The following is a 19,786-nucleotide window of genomic DNA, read 5'->3' on the forward strand; positions in this document are numbered from 1 at the left end:
TATTTCATAGTTTTGATGTCTTCACTATTATTCTACAATGTAGAAAATAGTAAGAATAAAGAAAAACTCTGGAATGAGTAGGTGTTCTAAAACTTTTGACCGGCAGTGTAGCTACGTACACTTTATAGACAATTTGCTCTTTTAGTATTTCTCCAGCTGGTTTCTTGAAAAAGAAAGCCTCCACTTCTATGACAAAGATAATTAAACACTGTAGTAAATACTATAGTAATGTCTGCAAAAACACTACAGTAAATACTACAGTATACTACAGTCTGCAAAAACACTACAATAAACACTACAGTATACTATAATCTGCAAAAATACTACATTAATTATTATAGCACATACTACAGTCCTCAAAAACACTACAGTGAATACTACAATAAAGGCTGAAAAAACACTACAGTGAATACTATAGTATTTATACCATATTATAGTATACTATAATATTTTTATGTGGGTAACTCTTTTTTGCAACGCTGGCTAGCTATATTCTCCACAGCAGCATGCGATTTCAGGTAAATTCGATAGATAGATGTTTAACTATACTTTCTCTAGACTTGTTACAGGTTAGTCAAATGAAAGATGCACTATGCAGAAATCGCTCCGCCATTTCCTGGTTGCTAAAAGTTAGTTTGCCTAATAGTTCACCTAATTTCAGTTTATGTGACAAAACAAGGTACGTTGGCAGTTGATGTTACTCTTCAATAACACAGACCCAAAGCAAATCAGGGGGAGAAAAAAAGGTTTATTCAAAGAGGACAAATCATAGATGTTGTGCTGAGAAGTAGATGTTCATTCTTCCCTGTCCTCAGTGATTCTCTCCATAGAACAAAGAGGCAGGATATAGTTTTATAACCGAACCCTAGCCTGTGGTTGACCAATTAGAATTCCTTGCAATAAAACTGGGCCAATGGCCAAATAACAAGTATCCTGTTTCAGGCTCAATGCCTAGACAAATTCCTCCCAGGTCTCTGACCCATTGATCATTAATTCCCTATTACAGAAATACCACTATTTCCATTGATCGTTAATTTCCTCTTGACCTTTAATCTTCTGCGTTGTGTATTTATCTTCAAAATATTCGTACACTCCCCCTAGACCATTTAAAAACTACATATACTTAAATATGTATTTTTAGAAAATAATAGGAAACATGAAAATATAGGCAGTATAAAAAACATTAGCAGTAAGCATAAAATCATTCACATTAAACACCTTTCATTTTTATGAAACACAAAGGGCATATTTTACTTGCTGCTACAATAAGAAATAGATTTCAAACAAAGTTATAGACAATAAGTATTAACAGGTGTAATGATGATGTCCCTTACGACTCCCACCACATCCTGTATTAGGGTGCGCACATCCTCAAGGGTGCGTGCTCTGCCCCCTCCTGTACTCCCTGTTCATCCATGACTGCGTGGCCAAGCACGCCTCCAACTCAATCATCAAGTTTGCAGACGACACAACAGTTGTAGGGTTGACTACCAACAATGACGAGACAGCCTACAGGGAGGAGGTGAGGGCTCTGGGAGTGTGGTGCCAGGAAAATAACCTCTCACTCAATGTTAACAAAACAAAGGAGATGATTGTGGACTTCAGGAAACAGCAGAGGGTGCACCCCCCTATCTACATCGACAGGACCACAGTGGAGAAGGTGGAAAGCTTCAAGTTCATTGGCGTACACATCACTGACAAACTGAAATGGACCACCCACACAGACAGCGTGGTGAAGAAGGCGCAACAGAGCCTCTTCAACTTCAGGAGGCTAAAGAAATTTAGCTTGTCACCTTAAACCCTCACACATTTTTTCCGATGAACAATTGAAAGCATTCTCTCATTCTATTGGGCTGTATCATCACCTGGTATGGAAACTGCACCGCCCGCAACCGCAAGGCTCTCCCGACGGTGGTGCATTCTGTCCAACGCATTAACGGGGGCAAACTACCCACCCTCCAGGACACCTACAGCACCCGATGTCACAGGAAGGCCAAAAAGATCATCAAGGACATCAACCACCTGAGCCACTGCCTGTTCACCCCTTTATCATCCAGAAGGTGAGGTCAGTACAGGTGCATCAAAGCTGGGACAGAGAGACTGAAAAACAGCTTCTATCTCAAGGCCATCAGACTGTTAAACACCCATCACTAGCACATTAGAGGCTGCTGACTATAGGCGTAGACTAGGAATCACTGGCCACTTTAAGGAATGGAACACTAGTCACTTTAATAATGTTTACATATCTGGCATTACTCATCTCATATGTATATACTGTATTCTATACTATTCTACGGTATCTTAGTCACTTAATAATGTTTACATATCTTGCATTACTCATCTCATATGTATATACTGTATTCTATACTATTCTATGGTATCTTAGTCACTTAATGTTTACATATCTGGCATTACTAATCTCATGTGTGTATACTGTTTTCTATACTATTCTACTGTATATTTAATCACTTAATAATGTTTACATATCTTGCATTACTCATCTCATATGTATATACAGTTTTTTCTATACTATTCTACTGTATCTTAGTCCGTTCATATGTAAAACTCATTCCTACTTAGATTTATGTGCATTGGGTATTTGTTGTGTAATTTGTTAGATATTACTTGTTAGATATTACTGCACTGTTGGAGCTAGAAGCACATGCATTTCGCTACACCCGCAGTAACATCTACTAACCACATGTATGTGACCAATAAAATTGGATTTGATTTGATTTTGATTAGGAGGAAACTCACAAAATAAATAATTGTCTGCAAGACAATAATATTCAATCGTCCTATTGGCAAGGTAATCATTCACCAAGTCCTTTAAAAGTGACCAGCTCTTCCACACTGGTATCAGTCCCACATAGATAACTATTAGACATGATGTTCTGACAGTCTGCTGGTAATGAGGAATTCGTCTTCGTTCCACTGGTTGATAAGGACTTCTCTAATGAACACTTCACTGGTGATCTTGTATCATTTCAGGTACAGGCCTTGGGTCAAGGGATATTGCTTCAGCTTCAGATGGCAGATTATCATAACCTGTAACGAAGGAAGCAAAAAAGTGAAAGTAACATGTCCTAGTTTCAAGAGAAATTGACATTTCACCTAGATATCCCTAATATGACGACTGCGGTGTACAACATAGAAGCTTATCAGGTTCTGATCATTTTACTATACTTCTTCACCCGAGATTGACCCCCGATTGCTAATCAATCAGTTCTTTATTCTCAGTTCTCCAGGCTCCGCTTTGTCATCAAAATGGACAACCTTACAATGAGTGACATCTATCCATCGGGATTTTCTCTGAACTTTCACTGCTGACCTTGTTATGAGCAAAACATGATAAAGACCTTCCCAGTTTGGTCCTAATGTGTCTGTTGCATATTTTTTTACCATCACCCACTGTCCTGGTACAACGTCATGTCCCCCCTCGGGAGTTATTCCCCACGCGTGTTTTACTTGTCTGTCTGCTTCCCTACCGCATTAGAGAGTTGTATGCAATAGATAAACATTGTGTCACTCACAAAGTGAATGTCTGCTTTTCTCAAATCTAACGTGCCTGTCACTATCATATTGTCCATTGTAGTAACTGCCCAGCCTGCCTTCCTCACACCCTCCTTCACAATGCTTGAACCATCTGTGTATAAGATAAGTTTAGGGTTTTCCTACGGATGACTCTTAGTAAACACATCAGAGAGCTGATCCAAAACCAACTCACAACAGTCGTGTTCAAGTAATGTGGTATCTGAAGGAAGCATCAGAGTAGCTGGATTACATGGTGTGCCACGTTGTATGATGATGTTATACAACTTTTGAAGTTAATGCAATACCATTTTTAAGTGAGAGAACCACTCTGGAAAAGGGCGGAACAGCTCCTCCGGATGTGAACATGAAAAATATTTTAAATTCACTGTCTAGTGACATGAAGAACCATTTTAAAGTAGAGAAGTGTAGGCAAGAGATAATAAAGAAATATTCCATCATTGTTGACAAAGATGGAACATGGAATCTGTCTGATATGCAAAAAGCTTAGGGAAAAATACAGAAAATGTCTAACTCGTTGACAAAAACACGATGTTCTTTAACAGTATTAGCTGAAATAAGAAAAGGGGAAGATAAATTCTGTCTTGAGAACCGTGATAGGACATTACAAAGAGATAAAGAGAGTTTGAGGGCTTTTGGTGAACAGATAAAAACCTTAAAAGAAGAAATTCAACAATTACAGGCAAGGGTCGTAAAAGCAGACTTGGCCCCAACCTGTGGACCTTTTGTTCCCTCAGTCTACCCTCAGGCTGAATTGCGCAAGGATGATAGGGTTTCAAGCATCTGGTCCGCATTGCCTGGCTTTGAGTCAATAGATTCTGACAGCGGTGACGAACAATGTCTTAGGCCAACCAGAACACAGGCTGTAAAAGGTAGCAAAGACAAACCTCTGGTGACAGTAATCACACATAAATCAGCATCTCCAAAACAGTTGTATGAATGGTCAAAAACTTTGAAGCATCCACGAGACAGGGGTATGAAGATGTGGGACCCAGTATCTCTACTTGCACATCATCATCTGCACATCTATCACTCCAGTGTTAATGCTAAACTGTAATTATTTCTCCACTATGGCCTATTTATTGCCTTACCTCCCTAATCTTACTACATTTGCACACACTGTATATACATTTTTCTATTGTGTTATTGACTGTTTGTTTATCCCATCTGTAACTCTGTGTTGATGTTTTTGTCGCACTGCTTTGCTTTATCTTGGCCAAGTTGCAGTTGTAAATGAGAACTTGTTCTCAACTGGCCTACCTGGGAAATAAAATGTTTTAAAAAATTGAAGCGTTATACGAAACTCCTTATGATGGGTTTCAGTTATTAGCCTTTGTTTTGAACAACCATGAACATGGTGTAGTTGAAGAAAAGGTTTAAAGAGCTGTGGGTGGTGAAGAGCAAGATATGGCTGATGGATAGAGAGCCACACATGTTTTCCTTAAGGGTCTGACCAATGCAACCACCAATTGGGGAGAGATAACCAATGTGTTCAAAAACCGAAAGAACCGTTTGTTGAATTTGAAGAAAGGTTTAGAGCAGAAGTGGTTGGACACAGTGGGTTACCCGACATGGAAGATGAAGATGCACTCAATTCCTCCAAAATGGGGCAATCACCCAATCTATACACAATGATTTACAAAAAAAATATGTTTCCACAACTACTGATTGGGACAAAACTACGGCGACATCATCGAGAGGCTGTCACGACTGGATAGAAACATCAGTCAACATAATAAACCAGCTGTTATCAGAGTTGTGCAGAGAGTTGTGCAGAGAGTTGTGCAGAGAGTTGTGTAGAAAGTTGTGTAGAGAGTTGTGTAGAGAGTTGTGTAGAGAGTTATGTAGAGAGTTGTGTAGAGAGTTGTGTAGAGAGTTGTGTAGAGAGTTGTGTAGAGAGTTGTGTAGAGAGTTGTGCAGAGAGTTGTGCAGAGAGTTGTGTAGAAAGTTGTGTAGAGAGTTGTGTAGAGAGTTGTGTAGAGAGTTGTGTAGAGAGTTGTGTAGAGAGTTGTGTAGAGAGTTGTGCAGAGAGTTGTGAAGAGAGTTGTGTAGAGAGTTGTGCAGAGAGTTGTGAAGAGAGTTGTGTAGAGAGTTGTGTAGAGAGTTGTGTAGAGAGTTGTGCAGAGAGTTGTGAAGAGAGTTGTGCAGAGAGTTGTGAAGAGAGTTGTGTAGAGAGTTGTGCAGAGAGTTGTGAAGAGAGTTGTGTAGAGAGTTGTGTAGAGAGTTGTGCAGATAGTTGTGCAGAGAGTTGTGAAGAGAGTTGTGTAGAGAGTTGTGCAGAGAGTTGTGTAGAGAGTTGTGCAGAGAGTTGTGTAGAGAGTTGTGCAGAGAGTTGTGCAGTGAAACCAACAACATTATTCGTTCAGCAGAAGAGAAACCTGGTGTCCAGTTGAAGTCGGACGTTTACATACACCTTAGCCAAATACCTTTAAACTCAGTTTTTCACAATTCCTGACATTTAATCATTGTAAAAATTCCCTGTCTTAGGTCAGCTAGGATCACCACTTTATTTTAAGAATGTGAAATGTGAGAATAATAGTAGAGAGAATGATTTATTTCAGCTTTTATTTCTTTCATCACATTCCCAGTGGGTCAGAAGTTGACACACACTCAATTAGTATTTGGTAGCATTGCCTTGAAATTGTTTAACTTGGGTCAAACTTTTCGGGTAGCCTTCCACAAGCTTCCCACAATAAGGGGTGAATTTTGGCCTATTCCTCCTCACAGAGCTGGTGTAACTGAGTTAGGTTTGAAGGCCTCCTTGCTCGCACACACTTTTTCAGTTCTGTCCACAAATTTTCTATAGGATTGAGGTCAGGGCTTTGTGATGGCCACTCCAATACCTTGACTTTGTTGTCCTTAAGCCATTTTGCCACAACTTTGGAAGTATGCTTGGGGTCATTGTCTATTTGGAAGACCCATTTGTGACCAAGCTTTAACTTCCTGACATGTCTTGAGAATTTGCTTCAACATATCCACACCATTTTCCTGCCTCATGCTGCCATCTATTTTGTGAAGTGCACCAGTCCCTCCTACAGCAAAGCACCCCCACAACATGATGCTGCCACCCCCGTGCTTCACGGTTGGGATGGTGTTCTTTGGCTTGCAAGCATCCCCCTTTTTCCTCCAAACATAACAATGGTTATTATGGCCATACAGTTATTTTTTGTTTCATCAGACCAGAGACATTTCTCCAAAAAGTACAATCTTTGTCCCCATGTGCAGTTGCAAACCGTAGTCTGGCTTTTTTATGGTGGTTTTATAGCAGTGGCTTCTTCCTTGCTGAGTGGCCTTTCAGGTTATGTCAATATAGGACTTGTTTTACTGTGGGTATAGATACTTTTGTATCTATTTTCTCCAGCATCTTCACAAGGTCCTTTGCTGATATGAAACAGACCAAATTTATATTGGTCCAATGAAGATTGACGGGGGGGAAGGTAGCCTAGTGGTTAGAGCATTGAACTAGTAACTGAAATGTTGCAAGATCGAATCCCCGAGCTGACAAGGTAAAAATCTGTCGTTCTACCCCTGAACAAGGAACACTGTTCCTAGGCCGTCATTGAAAATAAGAATTTCTTCTTAACTGGCTTGCCTAGATAAAATAAAAAATAAAATAAAATGAATGCAGGGGTGTGGATAGGCTCATTTGAACAACCTATTTTAGAACTTGATGTTATTATGCAACTTGACTCTACACTGAACCTTTCTGAAGGGAAGGTGGCGTGAGAAATTAGACAACTGCAGGGATCTACACTTCAGAACCATCCTATTTGGATGACGAAGAAAAAGGAGTGTGTAACTTTGGATATGGAACCAATGTATTTGTCATGTGTTTCCCCACCTTGCAAAAAACAATACCCCGTTAGCAAGGAAGCTATGGCCGCTACTAAAGTAGTGATTAAAGATCTATGGGTATAGTTGAAAAGACACATTCTGCCAACATGTTGTTCATACTCTTTCGACAATGAATCGAGCTGCACAGGTCATAGCTGCTCGTTGCTCCAGTCCTCATAGGGTAAGAGTTGAATATCCCTTGTGTAGAGAGTCATTGTACCATCTAAACCGCTGTGAAATATATTTTCCATAACCAAGAAATATTATTTACAGCTGTTTGAAGCTGGTGTCCAAAAACCAAAAGTAAAGGAAGCAAATATTAAACTTATGAATGGGAAGCATAGAAATAGCATGCACAGAACAGATCTACCACTTCTTAGACTTGCTTTCAATGAGAGTGACAGATTTATAACAAATTGGGCTACTTTAAAAACTATTTTGCGGGTGAAAATGTATTGGTCATGGGTTGGAGGTTTTTGGGCTATTTCTATATTGGCCTATAACTTCAGTTTATTGTTGTTGTGTTTCAGACATAAGGAAGTGGATGGCTGACAACTTTCTACTTTTAAACTCGGACAAAACAGAGATGCTTGTTCTAGGTCCCAAGAAACAAAGAGATCTTCTGTTAAATCTGACAATCCATCTTGATGGTTGTAAAGTCGTCTCAAATAAAACTGTGAAGGACCTCGGCGTTACTCTTGACCCTGATCTCTCTTTTGACGAACATATCAAGACTGTTTCAAGGACAGCTTTTTTCCATCTACGTAACATTGCAAAAATCTGAAATTTTCTGTCCAAAAATGATGCAGAAAAATGTATCCATGCATTTGTTACTTCTAGGTTAGACTACTGCAATGCTCTACTTTCCGGCTACCTGGATAAAGCACTAAATAAACTTCAGTTAGTGCTAAATACGGCTGCTAGAATCCTGACTAGAACCAAGAAATTTGATCATATTACTCCAGTGCTAGCTTCCCTACACTGGCTTCCTGTTAAGGCAAGGGCTGATTTCAAGGTTTTACTGTTAACCTATAAAGCGTTACATGGGCTTGCTCCTACCTATCTTTCCGAGTTGGTCCTGCCGTACATACCAATACGTACGCTACGGTCACAAGACGCAGGCCTCCTAATTGTCCCTAGAATTTCTAAGCAAACAGCGGGAGGCAGGGCTTTCTCCTATAGATCTCCATTTTTATGGAACAGTCTGCCTACCCATGTGAGAGACGCAGACTCGGTCTCAACCTTTAAGTCTTTACTGAAGACTTATCTCTTCAGTAGGTCATATGATTGAGTGTAGTCTGGCCCAGGAGTGTGAAGGTGAATGGAAAGGCTCTGTAGCAACGAACCGCCCTTGCTGTCTCTGCCTGGCCGGTTCCCCTCTCTCCACTGGGATTCTCTGCCTCTAACCCTATTACAGGGGCTGAGTCACTGGCTTACTGGTGCTCTTTCATGCCGTCCCTGGGAGGGGTGCGTCACTTGAGTGGGTTGAGTTACTGACGTGATCTTCCTGTCTGGGTTGGCGCCCCCCCTTGGTTTGTGCTGTGGTGGAGATCTTTGTTGGCTATACTCGGCCTTGTCTCAGGATTATAAGTTGGTGGTTGAAGATATCCCTCCAGTGGTGCGGGGGCTGTGCTTTGGCAAAGTGGGTGGGGTTATATCCTTCCTATTTGGCCCTGTCCGGGGGTATCTTCGGATGGGGCCACAGTGTCTCCTGACCGCTCCTGTCTCAGCCTCCAGTATTTATGCTGCAGTAGTTTGTGTCGGGGGGCTAGGGTCAGTTGGTTATACCTGGAGTACTTCTCCTGTCTTATCCAGTGTCCTGTGTGAATTTAAGTATGCTTTCTCTAATTCTCTCGTTCTCTCTTTCTTTCTTTCTCTCTCTCTGAGAACCTGAGCCCTAGGACCATACGTCAGGACTACCGGGCATGACGACTCCCTGCTGTCCCTAGTCCGCCTGGCCTTGCTGCTATTCCAGTTTCAACTGTTCTGCCTGCGGTTACGGAACCCCTACCTGTCCCAGACCTGCTGTTTTCAACTCTTAATGATCGGCTATGAAAAGCCAACAGATTTATTCCTGATTATTATTTGACCATGCTTGTCATTTATGAACATTTTGAAAATCTTGGCTCTCTCTAATTTTCTCCTTCTCTCTTTCTTTCTCTCGGAGGACCTGAGCCCTGGGACCATATGTCGGGACTGCCGGGCGTGGTGGCTCCTTGCTGTCCCCAGTCCGCCTGGCCTTGCTGCTGTTCCGGTTTCAGCTGTTCTGCCTGCGGTTATGGAACCGCCACCTGTCCCAGACCTGTTGTTTTTCAACTCTTAATGATCGGCTATGAAAAGCCAACTGAAAATTATCCATGATTATTATTTGACCATGCTTGTCACTTATGAACATTTTTGAACATCTTGGCATAGTTCTGTTATAATCTCCACCCGGCACAGCCAGAAGAGGACTGGCCACCCCTCATAGCCTGGTTCCTCTCTAGGTTTCTTCCTAGGTTTTGGCCTTTCTAGGGAGTTTTTCCTAGCCACCGTGCTTCTACACCTGCATTCTAGCTGTTTGGGGTTTTAGGCTGGGTCTCTGTACAGCACTTCGAGATATTAGCTGATGTACGAAGGGCTATATAAAATAAACTTGATTGATTGATTGATTGATTGGTTGTTGTAGCCTTGTCTTATTATGCAATTATTAATGGACATGTTTAGTTAATTAAATTGGAAGTTATCAAAGCTCTATTGCAATTGCCGATCAGTTATTAGAACGCGTTAGATTGATGGTAACAGTAGTCAGATTAGGCTACAGGTTTAAAACAAATAAACACTGGCTGTTGTTGACAAGCATATTCAGTTACTACATATATTATTCATATTTAATTCAGTGATTGAAATGTTGACCCCATCCTCAGTAGTCTATTCCAGCAAGCTATTGGTAAACAGAAGCACTTCTTTCCTTGAAATCGCCAAACTATTCATGTTTAATAAATGAGCCTGTTAATTTGAACTAAGAAAGCTGCTAAGTCGTTCAGTTTACTTCTGGCCTACAATAGGCATAGGCTACTGTAGACTATCTGAAACTAGATGTAGTTAGATCTATCAGGGGCAATAGGCTACCTGCCTTTATCTAAGCTATTCATGGCAAAGTTGAATTACAATCATGAACCCAGATTTCAGTCTGTAGCCTATTGAAATGACAATCTCGCAAACAGTTTGCAGTTAACATCTGGCTCATAATAACAGCATAATTGCCAGATATACCACGGCTAAGGGCTGTTCTTAAGCACGACGCAACATGGAGTGCCTGTACAGTGGTATATTGACCATATACCCCACCTCCACACAAACCCTGAGGTGCCTTCTTGCCATTACAGTGGGGCAAAAAAGTATTTAGTCAGCCACCAATTGTGCAAGTTCTCCCACTTAAAAAGATGAGAGAGGCCTGTAATTTTCATCATAGGTACACTTCAACCATGACAGACAAAATGAGATTTTTTTTCTCCAGAAAATCACATTTTAGGATTTTTTTATGAATTTAAAGCCCTTGGCTTGGCCATATTTTTATTTATTTCTTTTAAGTTCTCATTTACAACTGCGACCTGGCCAAGATAAAGCAAAGCAGTGCGACAAAAACAACACAGAGTTACACATGGGATAAACAAACGTATAGTCAATAACACAATTGAAAAAGTGTATGTACAGTGTGTGCAAATGTAGTAAGATTTTTATTTATTTCACCTTTATTTAACCAGGTAGGCTAGTTGAGAACAAGTTCTCATTTGCAACTGCGACCTGGCCAAGATAAAGCATAGCAGTGTGAACAGACAACACAGAGTTACACATGGAGTAAACAATAAACAAGTCAATAACATGGTAGAAAAAAAAGAGAATCTATATACAATGTGTGCAAAAGGCATGAGGTAGGCAATAAATCGAATAATTACAATTTAGCAGATTAACACTGGAGTGATAAATCATCAGATGATCATGTGCAAGAAGAGATACTGGTGTGCAAAAGAGCAGAAAAGTAAATAAAAGCAGTATGGGGGTGAGGTAGGTAAATTGGGTGGGTAGTTTACAGATGGACTATGTACAGCTGCAGCGATCGGTTAGCTGCTCGGATAGCAGATTTTTAAAGTTGGGAGATTAGGGAGGTAAGGCAATAAATAGGCCATAGTGGCGAAATAATTACAATATAGCATCAACACTGGAGTGATAGATGTGCAGCTGATGATGTGCAAGTAGAGATACTGTCACGATCGTGTTGACGTGAATGAGAGGACCAAGGCGCAACATGATATGAATACATCTTCTTTAATTACAACGACGAAGATGAACACGAAACACTTAAACAACACTAACAAAAACAACAAACGATCGTGAAACTTCAAACGTAAGTGCACACACAAACTACTTACGTCGACATATACATATACAATGACCCACAAACAGCTAAAGCCTATGGCAGCCTTAAATATGGCTCCCAATTAGAGACAACCGAAATCAGCTGTCTCTAATTGAGAACCCATTCCGGCCACCATAGACTTTCCTAGACAACTACACCCAACATAGACACAGCTAGACACATACACTCAACACAAAACCATAAACTACAACCAACACCCCCTCTACCATATAATACACACATACCCCATGTCACACCCTGACCTAACTAAAATAATAAATAAAACAAATAATACTAAGGCCAGGGCGTGACATAACCCCCCCCTTAAGGTGCGAACTCCGGACGCACCAGCACATAGTCTAGGGGAGGGTCTGGGTGGGCTTCCTTCCACGGCGGCGGCTCCGGCACTGGTCGTGGTCCCCACCCCACCATAGTCATAAGGGGCAGCACCGGGATAAGGGGCAGCACCAGGATAAGGGGCAGCACCAGGATAAGGGGCAGCACCAGGATAAGGGGCAGCACCAGGATAATGGGCAGATCCTGGCTGGATGACGGCTCCGGCGGATCCTGGTTGGACGGCTCATGGCTGGCTGACAGATCTGGCTGCTCATGGCTAGCTGACGGCTCTGGCAGATCCTGTCTGGTTGGCCGCTCTGGCAGATCCTGTCTGGTTGGCGGCTCTGGCAGATCCTGTCTGGTTGGCGGCTCTGGCAGATCCTGTCTGGTTGGCGGCTCTGGCAGATCCTGTCTGGTTGGCGGCTCTGGCAGATCCTGTCTGGTTGGCGGCTCTGGCAGATCCTGTCTGGTTGGCGGCTCTGGCAGATCCTGACTGACGAATGGCTCTAGCGGCTCCTGACTGACTAATGGCTCTGACGGCTCGGGACAGACGGGCGGCTCTAATGGTTCTGGACAGACGGATGGCTCAGACGGCACTGGGCAGACGGATGGCTCAGACGGCGCTGGGGAGACGGATGGCTCAGACGGCGCTGGGGAGACGGATGGCTCAGACGGCGCTGGGGAGACGGATGGCTCAGACGGCGCTGGGGAGACGGATGGCTCAGACGGCGCTGGGGAGACGGATGGCTCAGACGGCGCTGGGGAGACGGATGGCTCAGACGGCGCTGGGGAGACGGATGGCTCAGACGGCGCTGGGGAGACGGATGGCTCAGACGGCGCTGGGGAGACGGATGGCTCTGGCCGGATGAGGCGCACGGAACTGGAGGCACCGGGCTAAAGGCACGCACTTTCAGGCTAGTGCGGGGAGAAGGAACAGGGCATACTGGACCCTTGGGACGCACATTAGGCCTAGTGCGTGGGGCCGGAACTGGTGGTACCGGACTGGGGACACGCATCTCAGGGCTAGTGCGGGGAGCAGCAACAGGATGCACAGGACTCTGGAGACGCACAGGTGGCTTAGTGCGTGGTGCCGGAATTGGTGGTACCGGGCTGGAGACACGCACCATAGGACGAGTGCGTGGAGGAGGAACAGGGCTCTGGAGACACACTGGAAGCCTGTTACGTGGTGTAGGCACTGGTGGAACTGAACTGGGGCGGGGAGGTGGCGCCGGAAATACCGGACCGTGCAGGCGTATTGGCTCCCTTGAGCATTGAGCCTGACCAACCTTACCTGGTTGAATGCTCCCCGTTGCCCGACCAGTGCGGGGAGGTGGAATAACCCGCACCGGGCTATGTAGGCGAACCGGGGACACCATGCGTAAGGCTGGTGCCATGTAAACCGGCCCGAGGAGACGCACTGGTGGCCAGATATGTAGGGCCGGCTTCATGACATCCGGCTCAATATTCAATCTAGCCCTGCCAGTGCGGGGAGGTGGAATAACCCGCACCGGGCTATGCACACGCACAGGAGACACCGTGCGCTCTACTGCATAACAAGGTGTCTGCCCGTACTCTCGCTCTCCACGGTAATTACAGGGAGTAGGCGCAGGTTTCCTACCTGACTTCGCCACTCTCCCTTTAAGCCCCCCCCCCAAGAAATTTTTGGGGTTTTCCCACAGGCTTCCTACCGCTTCGTCGTGCTGCCTCCATTCGCCGGTATCCCTCCTCGCACTGCGCCAGAGAATCCCAGGCGGGCTCCGGCACTCTCCCTGGGTTGATCGCCCACCTGTCGATCTCCTCCCACGTAGTGTAGCCCAGATCCTTTGTAGGTTCCTTTTCCTGCCTCCTAGCTAGCTCCTCATATTGCCGCCTCTCTGCTTTCGCTGCCTCCAGCTCAGCTTTGGGGCGGTTATATTCTCCTGGTACCTCCCGGTCTAAAATTTCCTCCCATGTCCATGAATCCTTGCATTGCTCCTGTTGCCGCTGGTCATGTTGCTTGGTCGTATATAGGTGGGTCATTCTGTCACGATCGTGTTGACGTGAATGAGACGACCAAGGCGCAACATGATATGAATACATCTTCTTTAATTACAACGACGAAGATGAACACGAAACACTTAAACAACACTAACAAAAACAACAAACGATCGTGAAACTTCAAACGTAAGTGCACACACAAACTACTTACGTCGACATATACAATGACCCACAAACAGCTAAAGCCTATGGCAGCCTTAAATATGGCTCCCAATTAGAGACAACCGAAATCAGCTGTCTCTAATTAAGAACCCATTCCGGCCACCATAGACTTTCCTAGACAACTACACCCAACATAGACACAGCTAGACACATACACTCAACACAAAACCATAAACTACAACCAACACCCCCTCTACCATATAATACCCCAAAATACACACATACCCCATGTCACCCCCTGACCTAACTAAAATAATAAATAAAACAAATAATACTGAGGCCAGGGCGTGACAGATACTGGGGTGCAAAAGTGCAATAAAAATCAAAATTAAATACAACATGGGGATGAGGTAGTTGGGTGTGCTATTTACAGATGGGCTGTGTACAGGTACAGTGATCGGTAAGATGCTCTGACAGCTGATGCTTAAAGTTAGAGAGGGAGATATAAGTCTCCAGCTTCAGCGATTTTTGCAATTTGTTCCAGCCATTGGCAGCAGAGAACTGGAAGAAAAGGCGGCCAAAGTAGGTGTTGGCTTATATACCATACCCCCTCGTGCCTTATTGCTTAATCATAGCAGTCAAACGAGTTAAATCGACATCCATTGATGGAAAATGATCTGGCAAGTTTAATAATGGCGAATTATCTTTTCTCTTGCAACATATTCAAATTCTTTATTACGTCATGTTATGGCTTGAGAGAACAATTATTTTGAGGAAAACAGAATAATGCTTCTCATGTCATTACACGTTACTACGATATTCCTTCTGAATTGGCTCGATAACGTTATGAAAAAAAGGGTTTATTTATTGTATAAATGTAGCAACTCCTCTCTTGCTGTAAAAAAAATTCACATTAGTTTCCCGAGGCAACTTTGACATCACTGCTCTATTCATCCAGTTGTAACACATGGCTATTCTGTTACAGTCAAACCTCCCTGAGAAACAGTCGTCAGACCTATAACTCAGGATATAATGTTGTTACCCCCCTAGCACTCCTGCTACTAATTTCCCCTCTGCCCTGCTCTCCCCCTCTCAGTGTCCCAGTGAGTCTCCACAGGAGCCAGAGAGAGGAGGGATCCAGAGCATTGAGCCCTGCCCTGTCTGTTGATGGATGAAGCCAGGTCCTCCCTAATCACAGATGGGCAGACTCCACACATGCCCTGTCCCAGACTAGCTCTCCTCTAGTCTTAATTACTGGAGAGCCTTTTGGCCTCTGTTCACATAATAATGTGGTCATTGGTTGCGTGTGCTCATGTCTGTGTATAATATGAAACGCATCACTGTTTTTGTATTCTGAATCCTTAATGCTCATATTGAATCCATAATGGAGTCTAGAGTGAGAGCAAATGCAACTGCTTACCGGACCACCTAGCAAGCAGGTCAAACAATGTGTTGATGACATGCCCCAGCACACGTACATATGTTCTGCGTCTGTTTGGAAGGCCGTAACATGAGCACGTCTAGCTACATGCTTTGCTAATCATTTGTGGACCATCTGGTCTCTGGTGACTGAACTAAAGTATGCTAGCCACTCAGTTAGTTTCTCACTTATCAATTGCTATGGTAACGATAATGATCAGAAATATGGTGACAACAATTGCGAGGAAAATGTAACTTTTCATAAATGTAAAAATGTATATGAAAATAAAGAATTATATGATCCATAGGCATATAAAATGTATATAGAGCCTTCTAGCCAAGACTCCCCACGAATCTTTGAGATTTAATATTTTATCATGTTCCCCCTGCCAAGACAAACATGAACGCTAACACGCACACGCGCACGCACACGCGCACGCACACACACACGCACCAGTTGTCATTGAGGACAGGCCTACAGGAGAGCCCTGAGCATGTGTCCTTGGTTTGATCTACATGCCGGCCACTCTTAATGGGGATGGTAGCCGAATACCCCATCCCCCTTTCACCACCCTCCACTCCCCTGCCCAGTCGGCCCACCTCTAGACCCCCGCTGTTCTGTCAGAGTGCTCCGAGATGCCCCCTACTCTCATGCTGGGAGCTGGGGGATGTTGGCGGCTCATGTAGGGAGCAAATGGAGTGGTGTGAGAGGCAGGGGGAGGGGGAGGCTAAGACGGTCTCTGTGGATGTCCCTCTCTCAGAGCTGAGTCGATGAGCTGCCCTCACTCTCTCTCTCTCTCTCTCTCTCTCTCTCTCTCTCTCTCTCTCTCTCTCTCTCTCTCTCTCTCTCTCTCTCTCTCTCTCTCTCTCTCTCTCACTCTTTCTTTCACGCTCTTGCTCTCGCTCTCTCCATCTCCATCTCTCCCCCATGGATGCCGGCAGGGTGGCTTGTAAGTTTGTTTAAGCTGCATAATTCATGAAGGGCGACATAGTAGCCCTGCCCGCGTGACTGTCTTCGTACGTTGGGCCTGACACGAGCAGCCTCGGCAGCTGAGGGGGTCCTCTGAGGACTGACATTACCTCAGCAACGACATGTTAAAGGGTTAGAGGTGTTGCCACGACACGACACCCAGGCCTTTACCTCCACCTATACATACTGACATCATCCTCTCTCTCACTCTCATCCTCTCTTTTCCCTGTCTCCCTCTTTCTGTTCAGTCTCACCGCCGTGTATAGAAGTGACAAGGGCTGCCAAAACATTGCCTCTATACCAGCCCTCACTGACCCACACCTATCTCAATGGAATGACCTCTCTCTGTAATGACACCTTCCTTCTCTTTTCCTCTCACACATAAGTTACACATACAGTACACACATTAACCTCAGACCTTCTGCTAACCTTCTCCTCCTCTTCTTGATTCTCTCCCAGGTCATATCTTCCTTCACCTCACAACCCCCTGACCCACTTTCTCCCAGGTCATATCTTCCTTCACCTCACAACCCCCTGCCCCCCTTTCTCCCAGGTCATATCTTCCTTCACCTCACAACCCCCTGCCCCCCTTTCTCCCAGGTCATATCTTCAGTCACCTCACAACCCCCTGACCCCCTTTCTTCCAGGTCGAATTCTTCCCTCACCTCACAACCTTCCTGACACCGATCTCCTGTGGGACATGTCTCACCAATCACCACCTGACCCCCCCAACCCCTTCCCCCTCTATCCAATAAATTGCTGTCTGCCCATCCAGATCCCCTCTGTCTTCAGTAACATCTCTATTCTCCTCCCCTCTCATCCTTATCACCTCCTGACACCTTCACCCTCCCCCTTTCCCTCTCCATCTCTTGTCCTCCTCTCTCCTCACTGCCTGACCTGACCTCACTCTCTGCCTTCTCCATGTTCCATCAGCAGCAAGTCAGCCTCTCCTTCCACAGAGTCCCCACCGTATGCCTGCAATCCACTGCCACGGACTGCAACATCTGCATTGGAGGCAGTAGAAAGACTGATCGGATCGTGAAAAGAGGGGAAAATGTTGAGTTAACATCTGTGCTCCCCCAAAAATATCCTGCTGTGTTTCCCAGCAATAAAGACCAAGCCCAGTTTGTCTGTAATGAGTGTTGAAATGAGGAAAGCCTGAGGATGTGCCTCTGGTATGAGGATAGACGCCCCCCTCAGAGTGCAACAGTATGAGGCTGCAACAGAACAGCAGATGCTAGAATAATTGAGGAGGAGCAAGGGAGGGGTTCTTCACTTTGTATTACACATCTTAAATGAATCTCTGTCAATGTCTTCTCTCATAAACTACTTTCTTCCATTTTCTCACAGTTCACTCTCTCTCTCTCTCTCTCTCTCTCTCTCTCTCCCCCTCCTTTTCCATGGCTGCGTATAGCTTCTCTCTCTCTCTTTCGCTCCCCCCCCTCTCTCTCTCTCTGTCTCGCTCTCTCTGTCCCTCTCTCTCTCTCTCTCCCCCTCTCTCGCTGTCTCCCCCCCTCTTTCTCCATGGCTGTGTATAGCTTCTCTCTCTCTCTCTCTCTCTCTCTCTCTCTCTCTCTCTCTCTCTCTCTCTCTCTCTCTCTCTCTCTCTCTCTCTCTCTCTCTCTCTCTCCCCCTATCTCGCTTTCTCCCCCCGTCTTTTCCATGGCTGTGTATAGCCTCTCTCTCTCTCTCTCTCTCTCTCTCTCTCTCTCTCTCTCTCTCTCTCTCTCTCTCTCTCTCTCTCTCTCTCTCTCTCTCTCTCTCTCTCTCTCTCTCTCTCTCTCTCTCTCTCTCTCTGTCTCTCTCCCTCTCTTTCTCTCTCTCTCTCCCTCTTTCTCTCTCTCTCCTCCCATTCTTTTTCCATGGCTGTGTATAGCTGGGTAGCTGCTGGCCAGAGAGGAGACCCTCCATAGCCCTGGGACCTGCCCCTCTGCTCTCCACCCCTCCTGTTCCTGCTTTGATTTCCAATATGTCTGCCCATCAGGACAGATGGCTGTAGAGGAAACATTCCTCCACTGTCAGAGCATAGGCAGCCCTGATGCGGACAGGGGCAGAAATTGGAGAATAATGTAATAGAATATTTTATTGGGCTCTGATGGGTAGGATGCTGGGAACGTTGCCACGGTAATGTGCCTGTGCTTGGCAGCTATCCCTCGTCCAGCTCCAGGTTGGTGATTTAATAACGTGCTGTTTGCTGCTTGCTGCTCGTTGAGCCCTCGGTCTGGGGCCCAGGAAACAGGACCTGCTGCTTCCTGTGCCTGTCAAAAGAAGCTAACTATATGACAAATGTTTGGCTTGGCTGTTCCGGAATTTGGAGATGAATAAATTGTTGTGTCAGCGGCTGCATTAATGATTCCACGCTGGCTGGGTCTGGGGGATCTGCTAGAACAACTCCAGTGGTAGAGGGGAAGAGCCATACTGCTATACACACACTGCTCTGTTTGGACTGTGGGTCAATCTGGCAGGGTATGTTTTGAGTGTGTAAATGTGTGTGTATTTGGTCAACAACCTGTCATGTGCGTACAGATAGGCCTACCAGTAAAAACTGCTCCTGCTCACCTTTATACCTCCCCTGTTCATATGGTCTCTTTTATCAGGGCCATTTCTCTGGTGTTTCTGTTTCATCCAGAAGCTGCACTGACCAGCCCCTGATCTTCAGACTGACAGAGAAACATAATTTAAGAATAGCAGCTGCAGCTTGGAAGAAAGTAAATGGCTGCCAGAAAAAAAGGCTTGAATCCAAAATATATCCATTTAGTGTCTGCGTGGCCCTCACCTGCTCCTCTGTTGGCTGAGACAGGTGTCCAAGAAGTCATCCATCAGCACAATAGCCCGAGCCACCCCTTCAATCCACAGCAACATTTTTCCATGCTCCCTTTTGGGTGGGCGGTAATTGCCAAGCGCCACTTTAAGTCTGCCAGGCAGGCTGCCATGGGACTAAGCGAGGAAAGGGGAGGGTTGGACTGTCTGAACAGACGTGTAGGACTGGCACAGCCAGCGTGGTGCAGAAAACCTAATGACAGCTCAAAAAGTGAGGGCTGTAATTTAGTCATTAAGGCCTCATCTGGTCTCCCCCTCCCAGGGTCTGGCTGGTGATTCCTCCATAACCCCCTGCATGGTGGTGCCACCCCTGGCCA

The 19,786-nt window shown here is 44.9% G+C and overlaps 1 non-coding gene across 1 annotated transcript; it reads left to right on the forward strand.

Annotated features, from left to right (window-relative positions):
- The first annotated feature begins 127 nt into the window (after nt 1–127).
- On the forward strand, nt 128–182 carry LOC129851658 (U7 small nuclear RNA). Its single transcript, XR_008759026.1, has one exon. It is a non-coding gene; the product is annotated as a U7 small nuclear RNA (small nuclear RNA).
- Nucleotides 183–19,786: the final 19,604 nt, after the last annotated feature.

Source organism: Salvelinus fontinalis, chromosome 3 (assembly GCF_029448725.1).
Source record: "Salvelinus fontinalis isolate EN_2023a chromosome 3, ASM2944872v1, whole genome shotgun sequence".
NCBI classification, from domain to species: domain Eukaryota; kingdom Metazoa; phylum Chordata; class Actinopteri; order Salmoniformes; family Salmonidae; genus Salvelinus; species Salvelinus fontinalis.